At 33.7% G+C, this 24,226-nt stretch overlaps 1 protein-coding gene across 2 annotated transcripts in view; it reads left to right on the top strand.

Moving 5' to 3' along the window:
• The window catches only part of LOC100395676 (melanoma-associated antigen B10-like), a 232,402-nt gene that overhangs the window by 121,174 nt on the left and 87,002 nt on the right, over positions 1-24,226 (top strand). The window lies entirely within an intron of this gene.

The raw sequence follows: 24,226 nt of genomic DNA on the forward strand, positions 1-24,226 counted from the left end.
CTTTAAAGTGCCACTATCTATATCACTGGCTTTCCAAGTCTTACCCTCAGCTCCCATAGGAAATATGTCATTCAATTTTAAAAACAGGGAAGACAGAGACTATATGTATTTCTAAGCTGTAAAACTTGTGACATCCAAGTATTTTATTTTGCTTTAGGAATATATTTATTTATTTTATTTTTAGTTCTGGGGTACATGTGCAGGATGTGCATGTTTGTTACACAGGTAAAGGTATGTCATAGTGGTTTGCTGCACCTACCAACCCCTCACCTAGGTATTAATCCAGGCATGCATTAGCCATCCTTTCTAATACTCTCTCTCACCTCACCCCACCCCCTGACAGACAGTGTGTGTAGTTCTCCTCCCTGTGTCAATGTGTTCTCATTATTCAGCTCCTACTTACAAGTGAGAACATGTGGTGTTGGTTTTCTGTTGCTGCATTAGTTTGCTGAGGATAATGGCTTCCAGCTTCATCCATGTTTCTGCAAAGGACATGATCTTATTCCTTTTTATGTCTGCATAATATTCCATAGAGTATATGTACCACATTTTCTTTATCCAGTCTATCATTGATGGACATTTGGGTTTATTCCATGTCCTTGCTGTTATGAATAGTGCTGCAATGAACATATGTGTGCATGTATCTCTGTACTAGAATGGTTTATATTCCTTTGGGTATATGCCCAGTAATGGGCTTACTGGGTCAAATGGTATTTCTGGTTCTAGCTCTTTGAGGAATCACCCCACTGTCTTACACAATGGTAGAACTAATTTACATTCCCACCAACAGAGTAAAAGCATTCCTATTTCTTCGCAACCTCACCAGCATCTGTAGTTTCTTGACTTTTTAATAATGGCCATTCTGACTGGCATGAGATGGCATCTCATCGTGGTTTTGATTCACATTTCTCTAATGACCAGTGATGTTGAGGTTTTTTTCATATGTTTGTTGGCTGCATGAATGTCTTCTTTTGAGAAGTATCTGTTCATGCCCTTTGCCCATTTTTTAATGGGGTTGTTGGTTTTTTTCTTGTAAGTTTGTTTGTGCTCCTTGTAGATTCTGGATATTAGACCTTTGTCAGATGTAGATTGCAAACATTTTCTCCCACTCTGTAGGTTGCCTGTTCACTCTGATGATAGTTTCTTTTGCTGTGCAGAAGCTCTTTAATTAAGATACCATTTGTCAATTTTTGCTTTTGTTAAAATACATAATGTTTTATTTCCTTAAAATAACAATTTTAAAATATGCATGCTCTCCTTTCAGTGTCTAGTGAAATGTGAAACTTATTTATTTATTTTTGAGTTGGAGTTTTGTTCTTGTTGCCCAGGCTGGAGTGCAGTGGTGCAATCTTGGCTCAATGCAATCTCCACCTCCTGGGTTCAAGCAATTCTCCTGCTTTAGCCTCCTGAGTAGCAGGGATTACAGGCATGTGCCACTATGCCCGGCTAATTTTGTATTTTTAGTAGAGACAGAGTTTCTCCATGTTTGTCAGGCTGGTCTCGAAATCCTGACCTCAGGTGATCCGCCTGCCTCAGCCTCCCAAAGTGCTGGTATTACAGGTGTGAGCCACTGTGCCCAGCCACGAAATTTTTAAAATACACACAAGCATAGTCTACCAATCACGTACAGTTCTGATTGCATTTTCAGTCCTATAATTTTTAAGAGGACATAATTTTTTATTCAGTTGAAATCCCATAATTTGGTCATTTCTCTATTATAAAATATGCTATTTTATTCACATTAACAATATTATGATTAACATCATTTTTCCTAACTTTTGAGAAATAATTTACATATAATAAAACCAATATATATGAAGTGTATAGTTTGATGAGTTTTGGTAATTGTATGTATTTGTGTAGCCATTCCCACAAACAGAATATAGATCTTTTAAATAAACCCCAAAAGTTCCATAGTGACTCCTTGAATTAGATTTCCTCCTCTCATCTTCCACTCCAAGTAACCACTAATCAGCTTTTTATCACTATAGTTTTGCCTTTTCTAGAATTTCATGTAAATGGAATTGTGTATTATGCAGTCTTCCATGTTTTACTTTCTAACATAGCATCATGTTTTTGAGATTCATTCATATTTTTGTGCATATCAATAATTTGGTCCCTCTTATTACTGAATAGTGTTCCATGGTATGAATATACCACAATTTGTTTATTCAGTCACCACTTTTGGGACGCTCCTCCACCCAGTTTGTGTATAAGTCTATTATAGTTAATTTTGTGTGTTGACTTGGCCACAGGATGCCCAGTTACTTGGTCAAACATTATCCTCGGTGTGTCTGTGGGAGTGTTTCTGGATGAGGTTAACATTTGAATTGGTAGACTGAGTAAAGCAGATTGCCCTCCCTAATGTGGGGGGGGGGGCTTTATCCAATCAGCTAACAGCCTAAATAGAAAAAGAAGCCAACCTTTCTGAGAACAGGATGAAAATACTGCCTGCTTAACCGCTTGAACTGTAACATTACTCTTTTCTGGCTTTCAAACCATGACTGAAACATTATTCTTGGGTCTCGAGCCTGCTGGCTTTCCAAACAGAATTTAAAATGTTGGTTTTTCTGGTTCTTGGGACTTCAGACACAATCTAATACAATGTCATTGGCTCTTCTGGGTCTCCATGTTGCTAATTGCAGGTCTTGGTGCTTCTCATCCAGTTCTTTATTCCATATGTATGTGTATGTATGTATGTGTACATAAAACAGGCACACACACACACATCCTATTACTTCTGTTTTTCTGAAGAATTTTGACTAGTACAAAGTCTTTCTGTAGACCTATTTTTTAATTTATCTTAACATCTAGGAGTGGGGCTTCTGGGTCATGAAAAGTGCATATAATGCTGATATTTAATTGGCAATTTTTTTTCAAAATGGCTGCAATATTTTGCATCCCCATCAGCAATGTATGAGAAATGCAGTTGCTTCGTATCTTTGTCCAAACCTAGTATTTTCCATTTCTTAGATTTTAGAAATTCTAGTAAATATGTCCTTGTGGATTTAATTTTAATTTCCTCATGGTTAATGACATAGAGTACCTTTTTATAGAATAATTGGCCATAGATCTACTTTCTTTCATTAAAGAAAGTGTGTTAAAATATAAAACATATAAATAAAGTGTATTTTAAGAGATACTTCTGTTAAGTACCTCTTAAAATCCTTTACCCTTTAAATTTTTTTTTTTTTTTTGAGATGGAGTTTCACTGTAACTCAGGCTGGAGTGCAGTGGCAAGATCTTGGCTCACTGAAACCTTCGCCTCCCAGATTCAAGCAATTCTCCTGCCTCAGCCTCCTGAGTAGCTGGGACTACAGGTGCTTCCCACCACACCTGGCTAATTTTTGTTTTTAGTAGAGATGGAGTTTTGACATGTTGCCAAGGCTGGTCTCAAACTTCTGACCTCAAGTGATCTGCTTGCTTAAGCCTCCCAAAGTGCTAGGATTACAAGCGTGATCCACTGTGCCAGGAAAAAAATGTTATTTTCTTGATAGTGAAATAAATTTGTTCTTTATATTTTGGGGATACACTGCCTTCATTAAATTTATGACTTACAAACATTTCTTCCATTCAATATATGGCAATTTTGTTTTCTTAACATGTCTGTCAAAGAACAAAAGTCTATTTTGTCTTTTTTTCTTTTACAGATTATGAATTTTTTTATGTCCTGTTCAAGAAACTGTCAAAGCCAATATGACAGAAAAAAATTTTCCTATGTTTTCTTCAAGTGATTTTATATCTTTATTTTTACATATAGGTCTATAATTTACTTAAGCTAAATTTTATATATGATTTTGAGTCAAATTTTTTTTAGCTATACAAATATCCAATTGTTCCAGTAATATTTATTTAAAAATAGATCTTTCCCCTATTGGAACACCTTAGTATCTATGTCAAAAACCACATGACCATACATATGTGGGTCTATTTCTGGAATCTTGACTTTGTTTCATCTAGATATTGTGTATTATACCAATACTACATTGTATTAATTATTTTAGCATTACAGTAAGTCTTGAATCAGATAGTGAAAGTTCCTCAAAGTTATTCTTTTTCAAAGCTATTTCAGCTATTGTAGATTATTTTTAATTTATATATTTATTATAATCAGCCTATCAGTTTGACTAGGACTCCACTGAATCTATAGATCAATTTGAGAAGGACTGACATTTCAAAAAAATTGAGTCTTCTAATTTATGAAAACTATATGTATTTATGTGTGTGTTTTTTAAATGTCACCAATATTTTGTAAATCAGTGTTCAGACCTTACTTATCTGTTATTAAATGCATGTATAGCTTGTTTTTTACATTATTAAAATGTGAGTTTTAAAATTTATTTTTTATATTAATTTTATTTTATAGAAATACAATTAATTTATTTATATTATATTGGTCTTTGTATTTCTATTGATTTTATAAAATGTAAGTTTGAAAAACATGATTGTTAATTGTAATAACTAACCTGTAGATTTTAAAGGGTTTTCCACATACATAGATTATCTTCTAATAAAGATGGCTTTGGTTTTTTTTTATTTTCCAATCAAATTGTAGACCTTTTATTTATTTATTCATTTATTCAATTTATCTTTTTGCTCTATCTGGTATGTCCAGTATACTGTTGAATATAATGGTAGCAAATACTTAAAACTAATCCAATCTAAGAAAATGGGTGCCCGAGAAGAGAAAGTTAAAAGCTAATTAATTTCACTGTTGCTCATAAATAGGTACTGATACATAATTTAAACAAAGAAAAGACTAAGGATGTCATATAAGTACATAGAGAACAAGGAATTTTTGAAGTCCCAAATATCAAAGAACTACAAAATACTAAACATATTTAAATAAATACAAATGGACATAATTCACCTAATTTTTTTTTAGTTTAGAATTGAAACACAAAGCAAACTTAATTCTAATCTATGGAATAAAACAAAGATTGAAAATGAATTGATGGACAAGAGAAATTAGTTAGAAAATAAAATCTGCAAAATAAGAAAACATAAGATTGTTTAAAATAATAAAGTAGAATAGCTCACATAGGAAAGAAGAAAGCATTAAAACACAAAATAAGAAATAATAGGAACCAATCAAAGTAACTTAAAATTTTTAAAAAATCATTTACAAACTATTTTATGCAGCCCTATGCAAAAAATCTAAATTAAATGGATAATTTTCTAAAAAATACAATAGAAGAATAGTTACCAGAAGAGAAATTTGAAACAGATAATTTCCCTAGATAATTGGAGAAATTTGTAAATAAAATAATGCCCTCCTCCCTGTGAATAACACCAAGCTCAGATGGTTTCACATGAAATCCTACCAAATCCATAAAGAACAGATCATTCTGATGGTAATTCACCTATTCATGAGTACATAAAAAGCTGAAATATATTAAAATTTTTTTCATCAAGTATGAATGATATTTTACGCATAACCTGAAAAATGTCCAAAAAGAAAAACCATAGAACATTTTCATTTATCTCTCATTGAGGCATCTCATCTATGCAATTTAATGCAAATTAATATGATTTATCTCTAACAATGTTGAAAAGACATTTTTACTGGATTCAAAGCTTTCCTTTTTTAAAAGAAAACAAAATAAAAACACCTTGATGAAACAGAATTCAACAGATACTTCATTAAAATAATTTATGTACAGATGCATCTTGACTTAAGATGTGGTTACGTTCTGATAAGCCCATCATAAGTTGAAAATATTGTAGGTTGAAAATGCGCTTAATAAACCTAACGTATTGAACATCATAGCTTAGCCTAGTCTATATTAAACATGCTTGAAACTCTTACATTAGTCTACAATTGGGCAAAATCCTCTAAGACAAAGATTATTTTATAATTAAGAATGTATAATTCTCATTCAGTAGAAAGCGTACTTCAAATTTTGATTTTTTAATTAATCAAAATTCAAAATTGGAAGTGTCATTTTTTTACTGAATGTGTATCACATTCACAGCATCATGAAGTCAAAAACTCACAAGTTGAGCCATTATAAGTTGAAGATTGTCTGTGTGTGTGTATATAATATTGTTTTATATACTTTCAGTTCTGGGGTACATGTGCAGAGTGTGCAGGTTTGTTACATAGGTATACGTGTGTCAAAGCACGTGTTTATTATAATATACTGCTTGTGTTTCAGATAAACGCAGAAAGATGACAAAATGCTGACTACCACAACGCTGCTTAACATTTTATAAGGTGCATTGGCCAGTGAGATTAGCATGGGAAAGAAATTAGAGGTATAACAATGTAAAACAAGGAGGTAAATGTATTTCATATAACAGATAATAAGAAAGTGTAACTGTAACCTCAGGAGAATGATCTGAAAAGCTACTAGAAAAAAATAAGTTATTCTGTTATAAAATTAGTATTTAGAAATCAACAGACATCTGCACAAACAAAATGCATTAAAAATCATTAAAAGGATTTCACTCGTTTACAATGGCAACAAAACAGGAGAATATATAGAGAAACAAACCTGAAATAAAACTATAGGATGCAAGAATTACACTTGCATGGAAAAACTATACCATGTGTCATCTAGGAAGATTCAACAATATTAAGATGTCTATTTCCCCCAAAGTTAATTTATAAATTATAAAATTTATAAATAAATTAATGTAATCCCAAGTACTAACTGGTTTGTTGCTGTTTTTGTTTTCTAAAATTAAGCAAGTATATTTGAAAGTTCATCTGGAAAATGAAGTAGGCAAATATAGGTAGAAAAACACTGTAAAAGAAAATCAATGAAGGAATATTAGCCCTACATGAAATTCAAATATACCATAATATGTTAATAATTAAAACCATGTTTCAATTCAATATAAATAGGAAAAGCAATTGGATAGCATGAAAAAATAGAAATAGACTGACATAAGTATGGAAATCTGTATATGATAAGTGGCATCTAAAAATAAGTGGGTAAAAGTACATTTTTAAAACAAATTTTGTTTGGATAACTAAACGTCATTTCAAGGTTAATAAAAGATATTTTTTGGCTTCATTGCTCACAGAATACATCAGGATAAACTCCAATTGGGTTGAAATTTTAGATAATTCTTCAGAAAAAGAAATTCCACAAGTATCAGAAGTAAACATGGATGAATTTTTGAAATTAGGAGTTAATAATGAACAGAAAATAAAAATCCAGAAGACCTAAATGAAGAGTAATAAATGCTTCTAAATTAGTTTTTAAATCAAGATCAAAATCAAAAGACAAATGAAAAGCAGTGAAATATCTTTACAGTTTGTACCACTGACAAAAGACTAACCTCCTTAATTAATAAAAAAAAAACTCCTAGAAATCAAGAATAGTAAGACCAACAATACAACAGAAAAATAGGCAAATAAATGAACTGGTAATTCTTAGAAAAAATATAAATTGAATTTTAAAATAGAAAATGATTCTGAGATTTTTTATAAATTAATGCAAATATACTCCACAGAGAAGCCTTTCCTTACCTATCATATTCCAAATTTTTAACAAAACATGGCTGTTGAGACTATGGGAAATTAGCATTCTCATACATTAGTGCTAAAAGTGGAAAATGGTGCAACTCCTATCCAGGAAAATCTGCCATTATTTACCAAAATACAAATGCAGTTGCCCTTTGACCACAGATCTCCTCTTCTGGGTATCTGTCCTACAAAAGTGCTCATGCATTCTAAATGATATATGAACAGGATTACTCATTGAGACACTGTAATAGTAAACAACTGTAAATAAACCATGCATATATCAATAGGAAATTTATGAACTAACCAGAGCTATATCTACATAATGGAATATTATGCATCATAAAACGAATGAGCATAGCCTTTATGTACCAAGATAGAGTCATCTCCAATAACATTTTAGAGTAAAAAAAAAAAAAACAAGATAAAATATTGTCTTGTTCAGCGTGCTACCTTTTTTTTTCTAAGACATGAAGCTAGTGAATATATTTTCATATTTGCATGTATTTGCATTAAACACTGTGGGGATAAGAAAAATACAGTAAAAATATTTATCAGTGCACAGTACAGTAGAATGGATTGAGAGGGTGGATAGCGACAAGACTTCCAACCAGGTATCTCATATGATTTTAAATAATATAAATATATTATCTACTCAAAAAATTAAATCTTAAAAATGCCATAGGAATATGGCCCTGCTCTCTACTTTGAAGTATCATTTTAAATAATAGCTTAAATTTATGTTTCTACTTGGTTTTAGAAGATATGGTTACATATGAAGAAAAATAACATTTTACCAGATACATCTGATATAAGAGGGTTTATATATTTCTCAACTATAAGACAACAGTATTTCGTTAATTATTGTCTCTACCTCTTTCTGGGGAACAGTATCCCTTGTTTATTTCACACATTATTAAAGACTGGGATAAACTACTGAAAAACTGAGTTTGTAACTGTTTAAAATAGAAAACATTCTTTAATTTTCTGCTAGGAAGAACAAGGGGGAGGGGGGAACCCTCTTTACTCCAGAAGTCATTACTGTATAATTCACTGGATTACCTGTCTACTAACTTGAGTGGAATATATTAAATTTATTAGGCAACAGAAAAGCATGTTGTAAAACTCTATTTTGTCAATTCTTTTTTAAAAAATACAAAAGATATAAGCACATTCAATTCTTCACAGCTACAAAATTCTCCAAGTAACAGAATTATATTCACATTTATTAATAATTTGATATGATAGATTGTTGCCTGGTTTTTAACCAAATACAATCTCTTTGCATATTCTAGCTATATTTTATTTAAAAATTCAGCCACTTCACATATACTTTAAGGTGGGCAGGAAAAAAGTCATATTTCGCCAAAGAGAACCACCTATATGACATTACTATAAGTAAGTGTATATATTCTGTTTCTGAGAAAATAGACTAACAGCTTGAATATTTAAACATACTTGAGTCTAAATAATTATTAAGGAAAAGAAATAAAATATTATAAGATTCATATAAATATTGCATCCATATTTCATGTTGGCAATTTTATATTTATAAATTCTTTTTTAAAAATAAGAGACATAATAATAAGTTGTGGCACATACTAACTGCAGGACAGAAAGACTCCATCCACAAGAGAAAATTGTTTAGGCCAAGTCAGAATTTTTAGCTGAATCTTTCAGCAAGCAGCCCTGTAAGATTCATCCCCAGTGACGGTTACATTGGTCGTATTCAGGAAAACAAAATCATATGCTAATCTCATTTCCAAAGGACATGCAAAATGCCCAAGGAATGCATTTCCCTTCAAAAATACTACAAATACTCCTTAAGTACTAAGATACAATCTTAGATCAGCAATCACCAAATGGAGGCTGCATTGAGAGTTAACAGTAACTAGAATTGAAGAATTTTGTTTTTATCCACCCCAAAAAGATTTATGATAATTACAGATAATAAATTTGACCTGCTGAATATAGATGATGGCATTTTAACAACATAATATACTTATATTTTAACTCTTTTAAAATATATATGTTAACTCTTTTAAAATATATATAAAATATATATTTCAACTCTTAAAATATAAATATATTATGTTTTAGCACAATAAACTTTAAACTTTAATATTTAAAGTTTTAACTCTTTTAAAATATAAATATATTATGTTTTATAAAGATCTAGACGAGTCCAATAACATACATGGTTAAAAATTATAAAGATAAATATTATACACTGGGTTTTAAGTGTAATTGAACACATATAAAGAGTATAGTGTTACAGGTAGAATAATATAACTTACAAATTAAAATTATTATAAATGAAATAAATTATATTTGAAGCTAGAATATAAGTTTATCAGAATAATGCAAAGTATGTTATGAAAATGCTCAGAACAAGAAATTGGTTACTCATCTTTTAAGTGTAAACGTATAAGATAAACATATGAAATAAATATATCTATAAATATAAATCAGAACTTTTATAAATGTAATTCTTTGATGTAAAATGGAACTGTTAAAAGAGATAAGAACTCTGCACCTCTGGATATATATGTCTTGGCAATAAAGCAGCATGGGCTAAGAATGCAAAAATAAAATAAAATAAAATAAAACACCACAAATACAAATATCCTTTCAATTTGTTTTCCACCAGTAATGTAGCTATCTTTGAAAATAACAAGATAAATGAGTTAGCAACCTATCTTAATGGTTTGGTATTATCTAAATCTATCTAGCTATACTCTCTTGCTTAAATATCCTACTTGGTCTAACACAAGCTTGATAACTTATATCACAACGTAGACAAAAACCACCACTTATTATTCATGTTTCAGTGCCCTTCAGGGCATTTCTCTCTAGTCCTTTCCTCCCATAATAAATATTCTCAGTGGCAGCTAAGTGATTATTTTCCCCCCCTCAGTTCTCACAACCTCTTAATCTGAATGGGATTTGGCAGATAGGTTCTGAACAACTATCTCTTTCTCTAGACTAATTTACAGTTCTACTTAAAACCAAAGATTATGTAGTTTCTTTCTTTATGCCATTAGCTAACATCAATTATGCACCTACTATGTGCCAGTCGTGAGACATGTAATCTCATTTATTTTTAGAAACACATTAAGGTAGGTACAACAATTTTATAAGCTCTTAAATATTATATATTACATATACAAAGCTAAGCAAATCATATGTGTGTAGCATTTGTTATCATAGAATAAACCTACCCACATAAAGCACTCAGACTAAGAAATAATACCTTACCATTGCTCCCGAGGCCCCATCATAATCCCTCCCTTGTCTGAAAAGGTAATGACTATCCTGCCTTCCAGCAACAGGTTACTTGCCTGTTTTGGAACATTCTGCAAATGCAACCACATAATTGAGTTCTCTTTTATCTGGCTTCTTTTGCTCTATGTGTTTGTCAGATTTATCCATAATGTTTTGTGCAGTAGCTGTCCTTGTTTCATTGCTGTATTGCATGTCATTGTATGTATAGAAAACTTACTTATCCACTTCATTCTTGCATGACATTTTGATTGTTTCCAAGTTGAGGATACCATGAATAATGCTTGTATGAACATTTTTTCCTATGTTTTTTCATGCACATATGTGTGCTTTTCTGTTGGGTACATACTGAATAGTGGTATTGTTGGATCAGGGGATCTGCATATCTACAAATTTAATAGATACTGCCAGGTAATTTTCCAAAATAGTTCTTTTTACCATACACCCTAATAAGAAATAAATGAAAGCTCTTTACCAACAATGTTGGGTATTTTCAATCTTTTAAATTGTAGTATTCTAGTGGACATCTCATTGTGGTTTTACTTTGAATTTCCCTGGTTAATAATGAGGTTGAGCATCTTTCTAGGATCATAAGCTATTTTTACGTTTTTATAGAGGATATTAAAAATTTATTATACCTTTTTTCACTTGGGTCTTCCAACTTTTTCATTAATCTGTAGGTTTCCTTTGTGCATATCGGTTGCAAATATACTGGTTTTAAAAATCTTAAATGTTATCATTTGATGAACAGAAAAGTTCCTACTTTTAAAATAGCCCAACATATCCGTCTTTCCCTTTAGTTTGGGGGAAATTTTTCCTCTTCCCAAAGCTCATAAAGATATTCTTCTATGACTTATTTATATCCATTTTAAAATCATTTGAATGCCCTTATGTTTGTGGGCATGCTTCTGAACTCTCTGTTTTATTTCGTTGATCTGTTTGTCTCTGTATCATCAGCACATTATCTTAATCATAATCTTGATAACTACAAATATAATTTCTCCAACATTTTTCTTCTTCAAATATATTTTATCTGTACTTGGATTATTTAAAAATTTTAGAATCATTTATAATTTTTCCTTTCCTGGCCCCAAAACACATATATAAACACCATGCTAGAAATTTTATTTAGATTGTATTGAATTTACAAAGCCATTTTGGGAAAATTGGCATCTTTTCGATAATGAGTCTTCCAATCTGTGAACATGTATACAACTTCATTTTCTTCTGAATTTTGAATTTCTCTTCGTACTGTTTCTTTCAGTTATAGTTTTCTGTGAAAAGGTTTTGGATATGTTAATTATGTTTATTTCTAGTCATTTGGCATCTTTTGATGCTATTGTAACTGGCACCATTATTATACATTTCATAGGGCAATTTTATCTTATCTGCAGAAATACAATTGCAATGACTAGTTCTACCTGGGTTCTGACCAACTTGATGGGGTAATATCCTGAGAGCATTACATTTGAGCCTTACTCTGCATGTCTTACACCTCCTGCCTTGGACTTCCCTACTAAATTAGGGCATGGGGTGAAACAGTAAATATGCAACATAGAACTTGAGATGAGTTAATGCACATTAGAGAGGTTCAACAAAATGATGGAATCTCAAGGATAAACACTTCTCCCTTTTAACCCCTGCGTGATTGTTCCTGGGGCACATTTAATACACTTTTTTTACATGATACCATGGATAGAGCCACTAGTTACTTGTAGCAATAGCCAACTCAGTGTGGGTTTCTTTTTTTTTTTTTCCTGCTTGTAATTCTTTGGTCCTCACTGCTGCTTCCTGAGGCACATTCCCCCCCAATAAATGGCTCACACACACACACCTTTGTTTCAAAGTCAGTTTTCTTGTCAAGACATCCTACCATCATATTTAAGGAAAAGCCTTAACCATTTCAAGTGAGCCATATGGCTGTAAATAATCTGGCCTCATGCTACCTGTCAGGCCTCATGTCTTCTACACTTCCTTTTTTTGCCATCTGCTCCAGCCAGTCTGGCCCCTTTGCTGTTTTTCAATCATTCCAGGCATCATCTCTTCTTAGAAAAGTCACGTTTTCTGCTTTGCTTTCTCTGCTTGGAATATTAGACATAGATATAGATACATAGATATATCTTCATGTGCCTTCCTTTTTCTTCTTAAAGTCTGTTCAATCAGTACATTCTCTGTGATGTCTTTTTTGTCCAGACTAAAAATTTGCAACAAACACAACCTCATCCCATCATTCCTAGCTTTATCTTCTGCTTTATTTTTCTACTTAGCATATAATCTAATATTAATATATCAGGACATGGGTTCTTATTTGTCTTTCTCATTCCTGTATCCATAGCACTATAACACTGCCTGACATTTAATAAGGATTCATTAAATATCTTGTCAAGTGAAGTTTTTAAAGAGGAAAGGACGTCCCTACACTTATGGAAAAATAAAGTAAAATAAGAAAATGTTTGAAATCACCATTGAAAAAATAATTTATTAAATTTAATTTAAAACTTAAAATTTAAAAAATAGGGGAATATAAAGCTCTCTGGAGATTGTGAGTACTATACGACACTTCATATTTAGCAAGATGAAAGTGAATCTTCAGTTCTTTAGGGTGTGGGAATGAAGAAGACATGGAGGAATTAGCTCTAGTGAGGCATAATTTGTATTCAATCCACTCATTTAGGTGTATGGCTTGATGAGTTTTAAGAAATGTATTCAGTCATATACCTATCAAGGCAATCATAATATAGGTAGAATATTGTCATCATCTGCACAAAAGTTCCTTCATGCTCCCTTGAACTCAATCCTGTCTGCTGATCCCAGCTGTACAGCAGCAAATAACTGATCTTTAATTTTTTAAATTTTTCTATTGCCATGCTGTCTTAGTCCATTTGGGCTGGTGTAACAAAATACTATAAAATTTGTAGTTTATAAACAACAGAAATTTATTTCTCACTGTTTGGAGGCTAGGAAGTCCAAGATCAAGGTGCAGGTAGATTCAGTGTCTGGTAAGGCCTGCTTTTGGTTCATAGATGGTACTTTCTACCTGGGTTCTCACATTGTGGAAGGGACAGGTTAGCTGTCTTTTTTTATAAGGGCACTAGTCCCATTCATGAGGGCTCTACTCTTATGAACTAATCACCACATAAAGGTGCTACCTCCTAATACCATCACCTTGGTGGTTATAATTTCAATATACTAATTTGGGGGAACATAAGCATTCAGTCCATTGCAGTCCTAAACCAGTTTTGATACTGTACTCCTAGCTGAATATGAGATAAATTGCATATTGATGAATGTGCACACTTCTGAGTCCTAAGAAGTGTGTCCATGGGTACCCAAGGTAAGAGCCTTCATGGTTGAGATAAGCACTTCAGGAATTGATCAGTCTCCCTCAAAGATTCTTTCTGGTGGAATTTGTAATGTTATAGGACTGGTTGTCAAAAATGTCTTTATGTTGCAATGATAAGACAAAACATTAAGGAACTTAGTACATAACCCTCCTGTGGGTTTAGAAGTTGGAACGACCTACCATTCCCATGACACTTGCAGATATTTAGGTCTCTGTAAGTCCTAAGTTTTCAACAAATTGAAGTTAAAGGTGCTGAGAAAAGAAAAGATATTGGATTTTCTGCTAATTTGGTCCGATGATATATGAAATCACATATATTATTTATTTGCTTGCTTACTTATTTAAAACATTTAACATGAGATCTATCCTCAACAAATTTTAAGTACACAATAGAGTATTGTTAACCAATACAGTATTGTTAACCACAGATAATGTTGTACAGCAGAACTCTAGAACTTATTCATCCTATATAACTGAATCACATTTACTTATTTGTTTATTTTATTTATTTATTTTGTTTTTTGAGACAGAATTTTGCTCTCGTACCCAGGCTGGAGTGCAGTGGTGCAATCTCAGCTCACTGCAACCTCCACCCCCCTCGTTAAAGCGATTTTCCTGCCTCGGCCTCCTGAGTAGCTGGGATTACAGGTGCCCACCACCACGCCCAGATAATTTTTGTATTTTTAGTAAAGATGGAGTTTCGCCATGTTAGCCAGACTGGTCTCGAACTCCTGACCTCAGGTGATCCACCCACCTTTGCCTCCCAAAGTGCTAGGATTACAGGCATGAGCTACTGCACCTGGCCACGTATTTTATTTTTGGGAAAAAAAGCTAAACAAGTTTGTTTAGCTGTATTTGCAATTCAAGCTGTGAAACAGATCACAACTTGGCACTCACATATTTAAAATAAATATATCACAATGCTGGCAAATATTTGACACGTAAACCTTTGTTTTAGGGGACCAAAATATATTTCATTTCATTGACTTTAGCCTAGCATCAGAGCAATAGCTCCTAATTTTGTATCACAGGCCTTTAATATCACTGTTCAAGACATTGACACAAATGATGAAATATTTAGAATCAACTAGTGTCTTGGGCCTTGTGACCACAGAATTTTCTCTGGCTGTGTCTTAGTCAGTTTGGGTTGCTGTAATAAAAATACTGTAGGGTGGATGACTTAAACAACATTTAGGCTGGGCATAGTGGTTCACACCTGTAGTCCCAGCACTTTGGGAGGTCGAGGCAGGTGGGTCACTTGAGGTCTGGAGTTTGAGACCAGCCTGGCCAACATGGTGAAACCACATCTCTACTAAAAACAGTAATAATAATAATACAAAAATTAGCCAGGCATGGTGACACATGCCTGTAATCCCAGCTATTGGTGGCTGAGGTATGAAACCGGGGACGCAGAGGTTGCAGTGAGCCAAGATTGCACCACTGCACTCCAACCTGGGTGACAGAGAAACACTCTGCCTCAAAAACAAAAACAAAAACAAAACAAAAAACCCAGACATTTCCTCCTCACAGGTCTAGAGATTAGGAAGTCTAAAATTAAGGTGCCAACTGATTAGATTCCCGGTGAAAGAAAGCCCTCTTTCTGATTATATCCTCATATGGCAGAAAGACAGAGAGAAATACCCTTGATCTCCTCCTTTTTTAGTAAATGCATTAGTCCCATGTAAAGACCCCATCTCATGACTTCATCTAACTGTAATCACATCCAAAAAGCTTCAGCATCCCATTAGGGTATAGTGGTTCAACATACAAATTTTAGGAAGACACAAATACACAGTACATAGCAGGCTGACACTAATAATAATGACAGCTAACCTTTACATAGTTAGTGCTCACTATGTACTGTGAAATGTTTTAAGCATTTCAAAACTATTAATTTATTTAATGTTAATTAAATAATTTGATCAGTTTATATTAATTTATTTATCCCACAATTCTCTTTTAAGTAATTGGTATAATTGGTATCACTTTATATAGAGTGAGACAGAAACATAGAAATGTTAAATAGCTTGCCCAAGATTATACAACTGAAAAAGGCCAAGACCATGATTCAAACCCTGGTCCTGGGTACTGTGTTGTTGTTGTTTTTATTGTATATATTTAAGGTGTACAATATGATGTTTTGATCTACAGACACATAGTGAAATTGCTACTACAGTTAAGCAAATTAACATATACATCTCCTTACATAGTTACCTTTATTTGTAATAAGAGCACCAGAAATCTGCTGACTTAGCAAATTTCCAGTAAGCAATGCAATGTTACAGTCTTTATGCTGTGTATAAGATCTCTAGAATTATTCATCTCACATAACTGCAATTTTGTACCTTTGGACCTACATCTCCCCATTTCCCTCTCCCACCAGCACTGCTGGCTACCATCCTACTCTGTTTCTATGTATTCTGCTTTTTTTAGATTCCACATATCCCTGAGATCATGCAATATTCTTTCTGTCTTTGGCTTATTTCACTTAGCATAGTGGCCTCCAGGTTCATCCATGTTGCTGCAAATGGCAGGATATCCTATTTTAAGGCTTAATAATTTTCGTGTGTGTGTGTGTGTGTGTGTGTGTGTGTGTGTATTTCTTTAAGCGTTCACTTCCTTTAGGTATACAACCAGAAAAGGGATTGCTGACCAGCAATATGATAGTTTTAGTTTTAATCTTTTGAGGAATCTCCATACTATTTGTCGTAATGGCTGTACCAATTTACACTTCTACCAACAGTGTGCAAGGGTTCCCTTTTATCCATACCCTCAACAACACTTGTTATCTCCTGTCTTTTTGATAATATCCATCCTTACAGGTGTGAGGTGATATCTCATTGTGGTTTTGATTTACATTTCTGTGGTAATTAATGATATTGAGCACTTTTGATATACTTGGCCATATTTAGTTATGTCTGGAAAAATGAATATTGATGTCCTTTGCTCATATTTCAGTTGGGTATTATTTTTATTATTACTATTGATTAGAGTGAGTTCCTTATATATTTTGGATATTAGCTCTTATCAGATATATGATTTGCAAATATTTTCTCTTAATCCATAAGCTGTGTTTCTATTTTGTTGTTTCCTTTATTGTACAGACGCTTTTTAGTTTGATGTAGTCCCAATTTTTATACATGCTTTTGTTGCTTGTGCTTGTGGTATGATAGCCAAAAAAAAAAATCATTGCCAAGGCCAATGTCAAGGAACTTTTCCCCTAAGTATTTTTTTCTGGAAATTGCAATTTCATTACTTATATTTAGGCCTTTAATCTACTTCCATTTGATTTTTGTGTATAGTATAGGGGTTCAATATCATTCTTTTGCATGTGGAAATCCAGCTTTCCCAACACCATAAATTGAAGAAACTATCCTTTCCCCATTGTATGTTCTTGGTGCCCTTGTCAAAAATTAGTTGATCATGTGTGGTTGGGTGTATTTCTAAGCTTTCTATTCTGTTCCATTTGTTTATGTCAATCAATGTGATATATAACATTAACAGAATAAAAGATAAAAACCACATGATAATCTCAATAGATGCAGATAAAGCATTTGACAAAGTTAAGCATCCTTTTATGATAAAAACTCCCAACAAAATAGGTATAGAAGGAGATTTTTCTCAGCACAATAAGACTCATTTGTGAAAAGCCCACAGTTAACATAAAAATCAAGGGGGAAATCTGTAAGCTTTTCCTCTAAGATCCCATAGGAGGAAAAGAGAAAACTCTTGGCATTAAACATAGTACTGAAAGCATGAGCAAGGGCAATCAGACAAGAAAAAGAAATTAAACCCTCTAAATAATTAAGAAAGAAGTAAAAATATCCCTGTTTGCAGATGCCAGGTCCAACTAACACACAGAATCAGTGGTGAAAGAGAGTACCTGTAAGAAGGAGGGCCAGCATTTCTACTAAACGTAGATCCCAGGCAATGTCCAAGCATGTTAACAAAAAACCCAAGAGTGCCCCTCATGCCTGTGCATTGAAGCAAATGAGACAGCAAGAGGGCTTGTAACATGTGAACCATGACTCTGTCCAAGACTAAAATATGGCCGACCGTATTTCAAAGTCTGAAATTTCACCTTAGAAGTAAAGGCAGAATTTCCAAAAGCAAAAAAAGAGCAGAAATTCCTTTCTGTATGTAAATGAGAGGAGAAAGAAATTGTGGCACTGCTCCCAATAGTAATAATATGTCTGATAAAATATACTTTTGGTTCCTTTTTAAACTAATCTGCCTAATTGTCTATTGGGGAGCATAAAAATTCTATTAGATGACACCAGAAACTTGGTGTATTTTAGTTTTGTATCTGTACTTCACACATTACCATGAGTATCTTTATACGGTCTTAGAAATACTGTTAAGCTATCCGTTTAAATTACATAAATATCTGTAATGAAATTCATGCATGTTCAGTTTTATGTGTTCAGTATGTACTTTATGAAATACGCAAATAATTGGTGAAAGGCAAACACAATATACTTTTCAAAGTATATCTTATTTTTCTTAAATTGTACAATTTCTGTAACTCACTAAATTATGCAACCAATAGAAATTATATCAAGAGCTCAAACTTTCATAAACACCATATTTTTAATTTGAAGTTATAAAAGTAATTAGGGTTGGGGGGCTGCCTCCCACATTTATGACAGGTGGTAGTCATTCATTCTTTGGAGATATTGACACATTGTCAGCATAATTAAGAGAAAAAATAGAGTAATTATAATGAAATGACAACTATTTTCTATCTATGCAGATGCTTCTCTTTCTAACTTTAGAATGATTCACATCCTCCTGGGACAGGGCAACAATTAGGCTTGCAGAGTAGGTTGGAAGCAAAATGTAAAGACAGGATGGTGCTAAATAGTGAAGTACTACATCAAACAGCAACTCCAGCCAGATGAAAAGATAAGCAGTAATAAAGGATATGAGAACTAAATTATTTTAGTGTTTAAAGGGTTCCTGTCTGTCCGTCGGGGCTGCTCTCTTGGAAACATAAAGCCGGATTGTTTTGTTACCTTCTGAACTCATTTTAAATTGTTCAAAACATACTCTTTGTGTAATGCCTCTTTATTTTCAATCACATGTTGTCTATCTGATGAACTGTGAACTACTAAAATCCATACTTGCTGATATTTGTACTTTTAAATGTATCATCAACTTTAATTGGGACTTGCAGAGTGGGAGGATGGTGACAGTAGACTTGCTCAGTTTCTGTAAATAAGTCAAATGCTGTGTCTTCTACTTACTGCCATACATGCATATTAAGAATGGGATCTGCAGATTCCTTCACAGGGTTGTAGGAATAATTCAGCTTCCCAAACTCTGGATGGAATCTAGAAGTACATTACAGTGAATCAGAAAGCAAAATAGCATCCACTGTGTAGCAGCCAAATTAATCCCACGTGGTTGACAGTAAATCGGCACCCACTAATAGAACTGGAAATTTAGGCCAGCAAAAATCCAAGAATTCTGATTAAATATTTAAAATATTAAGACATTAAAAATAAACACTAAAACATCAAAAGTACTAAAAACAAATACTAAAATATTAAAGCATTGAAAACAAATATTAGAATATACTATGATCTTGGCTTAATTAGATAAAACACTTATGTAACTTTAAAACAGCCTCAGGTGCTATGAGTGGCTCAAGACCCATAGGCATCTGGAATTCATCATATTCAAAATGAAGCCAAAAGTCACCCCTTCATACTCTACCCCATTCTTTCCCTTCAATACTCCCTGAATCAGGGCCACATAAAGTAGGTAGATGGCCTACATGGTGGTAAACCTTCTCTTTCCTTCATATCCCGTATCTATCAGATAGATCAATGACATTTCCAGGCAGTCAACAATGAATTCAGTTCATCTCTTGAATTTACTCCTCTGTTTTGCCACTGCCATTAATGTCAGGACTATATTGTCTTTTATCTGCACTATCCTGATAGACACTTAGTTGGTTCTTTCATTTATTTTCAACAAATCTTTACTTGGTGCTTACTCTGTATGCATTACCAAAAGTCATAGTCATATGGACGAATCAAAAGCAACACCTGCTTTTGAGTAACTTTTCCTTGAGCGGAGTAAACTAGATTAGTAAATACTAGTAAAAAGTATTACCGGAATTTTATTAAAGTTTGTAAAAATATTTATTTCAGATAGAATGTGAGAAACTGTCCAAATTCAATTAGTTTCCAATCACCTAGCCTTTCCTGTCTCCAATTTATTCCTCACCCTGAGAGCAATAATTATAAAATGCAAATCCTATCAGGTAATACCTTGCCTAAATTATCTGTGCATTAGTTAAAATTCAACTTCTCCTCAATATGCCTTTCTAAGAAAGCAGCAGTTCTCAAAGTGTGATTGGGGAACTTGAGGGTGGTCTCTGAGACCTTTTAAGTGGGTCTGCAGGGTCAAAATTATTTTTATGATAAACCCAAAATATTATTTTTTCAGTCTCATTCTCTCACAAATGCACAGTCAAATATTCCAGACACTATGTAAAGTGTGATGTTGCCACAGATTGCATGAAGAAGAAGATATGAGAATCCAGATGTCTTCTATTAAACCAGTCAATAAAAATATGCAAAGTTGTAAAACAATGCGAATCCTCTTATTAAATTCAGTTTGTTTGGGAAAAAATCTTTCATAAAATATATTATTTATCTTCACATATATTGGGTTGATTATTGTTTTAAATAAATTAATAAATGTTTAAAAGTTTCTCAGCTTTAACTTCTAGTATGGCAAATATAAATGAATATAATTCATATACACACAAGCTCTTTGGGATTCTCTATAATTTTTAAGAGTATAAAGGTGCTCTGAGACCAAAAAGTTTGAGAAATGCTGCATTAAAACACACCAAGTTGTGAGCTGGCCTTGTCTCGTACTGCGACTTACACTTACTCTGTGCTCCAACCATACTAAGACTTTCCATTTTCCAAAATATTCCATGCTCTCTTCTCCCTCCTGTCACAGACCATGTGTCAACCTCCACCTACCTGCTTCCTACCTTGTCGAATCCCAGACAGAAGAGGGACTGAAGCAAAGTGAGTCTGAGCCAGAGGAGCATGGGCATGCATACACAAGGGCCCAGAAGAAAATTCACGTTAGGTGGCTATGTGCTGCTCTGTTGTTCATGCTTCAATGTTGAGCTCAAATATCTTTCCTGGAAGCCAATCTAAACACTATGCCTACCCCAAAACAGTATCTCCTGTCACTGCACTTTCACTGGACCCTCTGGTAATAATTCAATTAGCATACATTGGTTATTTTAATTGTTTATAATAGAAATTGTTCTAGAATATAGGTAATTTTTCCCCTCTTTTGCTTCCAAATGACAGTCCAACATTAATGGATTTCCTAGAAATTTTAATAAGTGTTTCTAAAATCTAGGAAACACATTTAAATATAAGTTTTGCCAACACCTTATGAAATCTTCACAAAAAAAATTCCTACTAATCTTAATATGCATTTCACTTCAAAATCATTACTGGTTTGCTAATGTATCTCTCCTACTGGGATGCTATTTCCATGAGGGTAGAAAATACAACAAGCCCACTACATAAAGGAGGTGATAGAGCATTTTAGAAATAATTGTCTCTTAAATCCTTAAACCCACCAAGGCAATCATATTAAGAACCCATCTTTTTCTTTGATTGGCGTTTTCAGAATCAGGCTGCCATACCACTGGTCTCCAAGAGTAGTTAGGGTAATGTCCTGGGATATTCAAGTGCCACTGGAAGGATTTTTCTAAAAAATATCTTCTCCAAGTAGGAAGTTCCCCTTAGATTAAAGAAATAGCTTCTAAGAAAATTGAGCCACATCTTAAACTACTTTACTGTTTTAATCAAATTGTTTTGCCTTAATAGCTTGAGTACACATGATAGTGCTCTGAATCATCCTGTCCTCCTAAGCTTCGTATATACTTGCAGCCTAGTTGAACACATTTGCTAGGACCTCCAATCTGCTGACCCTATCATATTTGCCATTTTTATCTTCTTCTTCATGTCCCTAATTCCCTTTTTAATATAGTTAAATTTCATGGTTTGTTATTATAAAATTACACTATGTAAAATCTAAGCTACTTTGCCCCCCACCCCCAACTCTCTGTCATCCTCAACTAGCAAAATAATTTAGAATTTACTTCAATCCAGGTATCTATCTACTCCATTCCTGTCCTCAAGCATCTGACATGGTTAGAGATAAACAAATAGCAATGCTGTCTCACTTTATGTTTGTGTCATGAAACTACAAGTGGACTGTATCTGCTTCCAGACAGCAAATCTTCATATCTCTATTAGACTCATTCTCTCAGTCTGAGTTGGCAGTTCCAAACCTTCTTCCATCTCAAAGTTCCAGCACAGATTTATTCCTCCTCATTCACAGTTGATTTCCTTGCTTCTTTATTCATTTCAGGAATGGAAGCAGTTAGAAGATAATATGCATATTCTTTCACCACAAGATCTAACAACCTGCCTGCCTCCATGCCAAATATTTGGTCTCCTCTCCTGCTACAAGCCCTCCACCTGTGCATTGAATCTTGTTTCCTCTCCCCTATTTAAGACTTTCAGAAACTTCTCCTATCCCCCCTGCATTACAACTCCCCCCTCACTACTGAATCATTATCATTAGTATATGACATCTTCTGATAACCCTGATTTAAAAAAATCTATTGACCCCATTTCCCTTTATCACTCTAGTTCTCTTCTTCTCTTTGCAACAAAACTCATAAGAGATGTCTCTCCTCACTCACCATCATCATTTCTTCCCTCTCCTTTCTTTCCCCAAACATTCCTGGCCAAGATTTTTTCTCATAAGTCTTATAAAGGAGTTACAATAGGTTATTGGTTACCTCCCTCTTATCAAATTCAGTGGTCACTTCCAGGCTTTATCTTAACCTGTTGGCAATATTTGGCACAGACAGTCACTCCCACCTTTGTAAATTAATTTCTACATTTTCTTCATGTTCTCATATTTTTCTCCTACATAACTGGCTGCTCCTTCTGCTCCATATGGTTGTTTTCTCCTTTTCTTCCTAAAATAAATGTTGGAGTTTTCCAATGCCTAGTCCTCAGATCTTTGCTTTCTCACTATAGTCACTCCCTAGGTGATCTCCTTTACTCCCAGTCACTAATGACTTCTAAATTTATATCTATACTTATAATCTTTCCTGTAAATTCCAGACATGTATATCCAATTGCCAGCTCAGTGCTTCTGTTTTCTCAATGTTTCATGTACATTTTTACACTTGATGTAAATAAAACAGAACTCTTGATTCCCCATCCTCATCTCTAATCCTCACTGTAGTAAATGTCACCACCATTAACCCTTTAGTCCTGTCAAATACTTAGGAGTTACCATTGATTCCTTCCTGTCCACCAAAGGCTGGATAGCTTACATTTAAACATCCAGATTCCTTCTCCTCCCTTCTTAATGTGATTGAGTGGGAAGCACCAGCAGGAAAGCACAGAAAGGAAAATGAATCTGGGGAATTTATTTCCCTGGCTCCCTCCCTATGGGTTCACAGAGGGATGGCTAATGTCAAGCCAGCCTTTCCACACTCCACTTTTCATCTCAGGTTTTTGATAACTTCTCTCTGCCTTCTAAACCTTTTGGCTTAGAGATATAGTGTCTTCCTGTTCATAATAGCAATGATGTCCGCATGTTTCCCTTGTGATTTAGCCTGCTCTCACCTTTGTAAAGAGCCCACTTGTTGAACTGCTTCCAATTACCCAACTGGCATGTGTTTCTTGCCAATAGCCTAATTCACCTCACACTCATATTCAACTCATCAGCAAATGCTGTCCTTTCCACTTTCAAAATATGTTCCAAAGTTAACTAATTTTCTCCACCTTTACCATTCCAACACTAATTTAAGCCAGTTTAATTTCTCACCTGGATTAGAGCAATAGTTTAGTGCATCTTCTCTCTCTTCTCCCATGCTATTCTCCACACAATAGCAGGTGTCATCCTTTTAATAAGTAAGTCACATAATGCATTCCCCTGCTCACAAGCTCCCAAAGGTTTTCCAGCACACTTAGAATAAAATAAAGAACTCTAATTCCTTATAATGGTCAACAAGGCTCTGTTTAGTTGGCCATGGCTTCTTCCAGTCTCATTGC

This window comes from Callithrix jacchus, chromosome X (genome assembly GCF_049354715.1).
Source record: "Callithrix jacchus isolate 240 chromosome X, calJac240_pri, whole genome shotgun sequence".
NCBI lineage: Eukaryota > Metazoa > Chordata > Mammalia > Primates > Cebidae > Callithrix > Callithrix jacchus.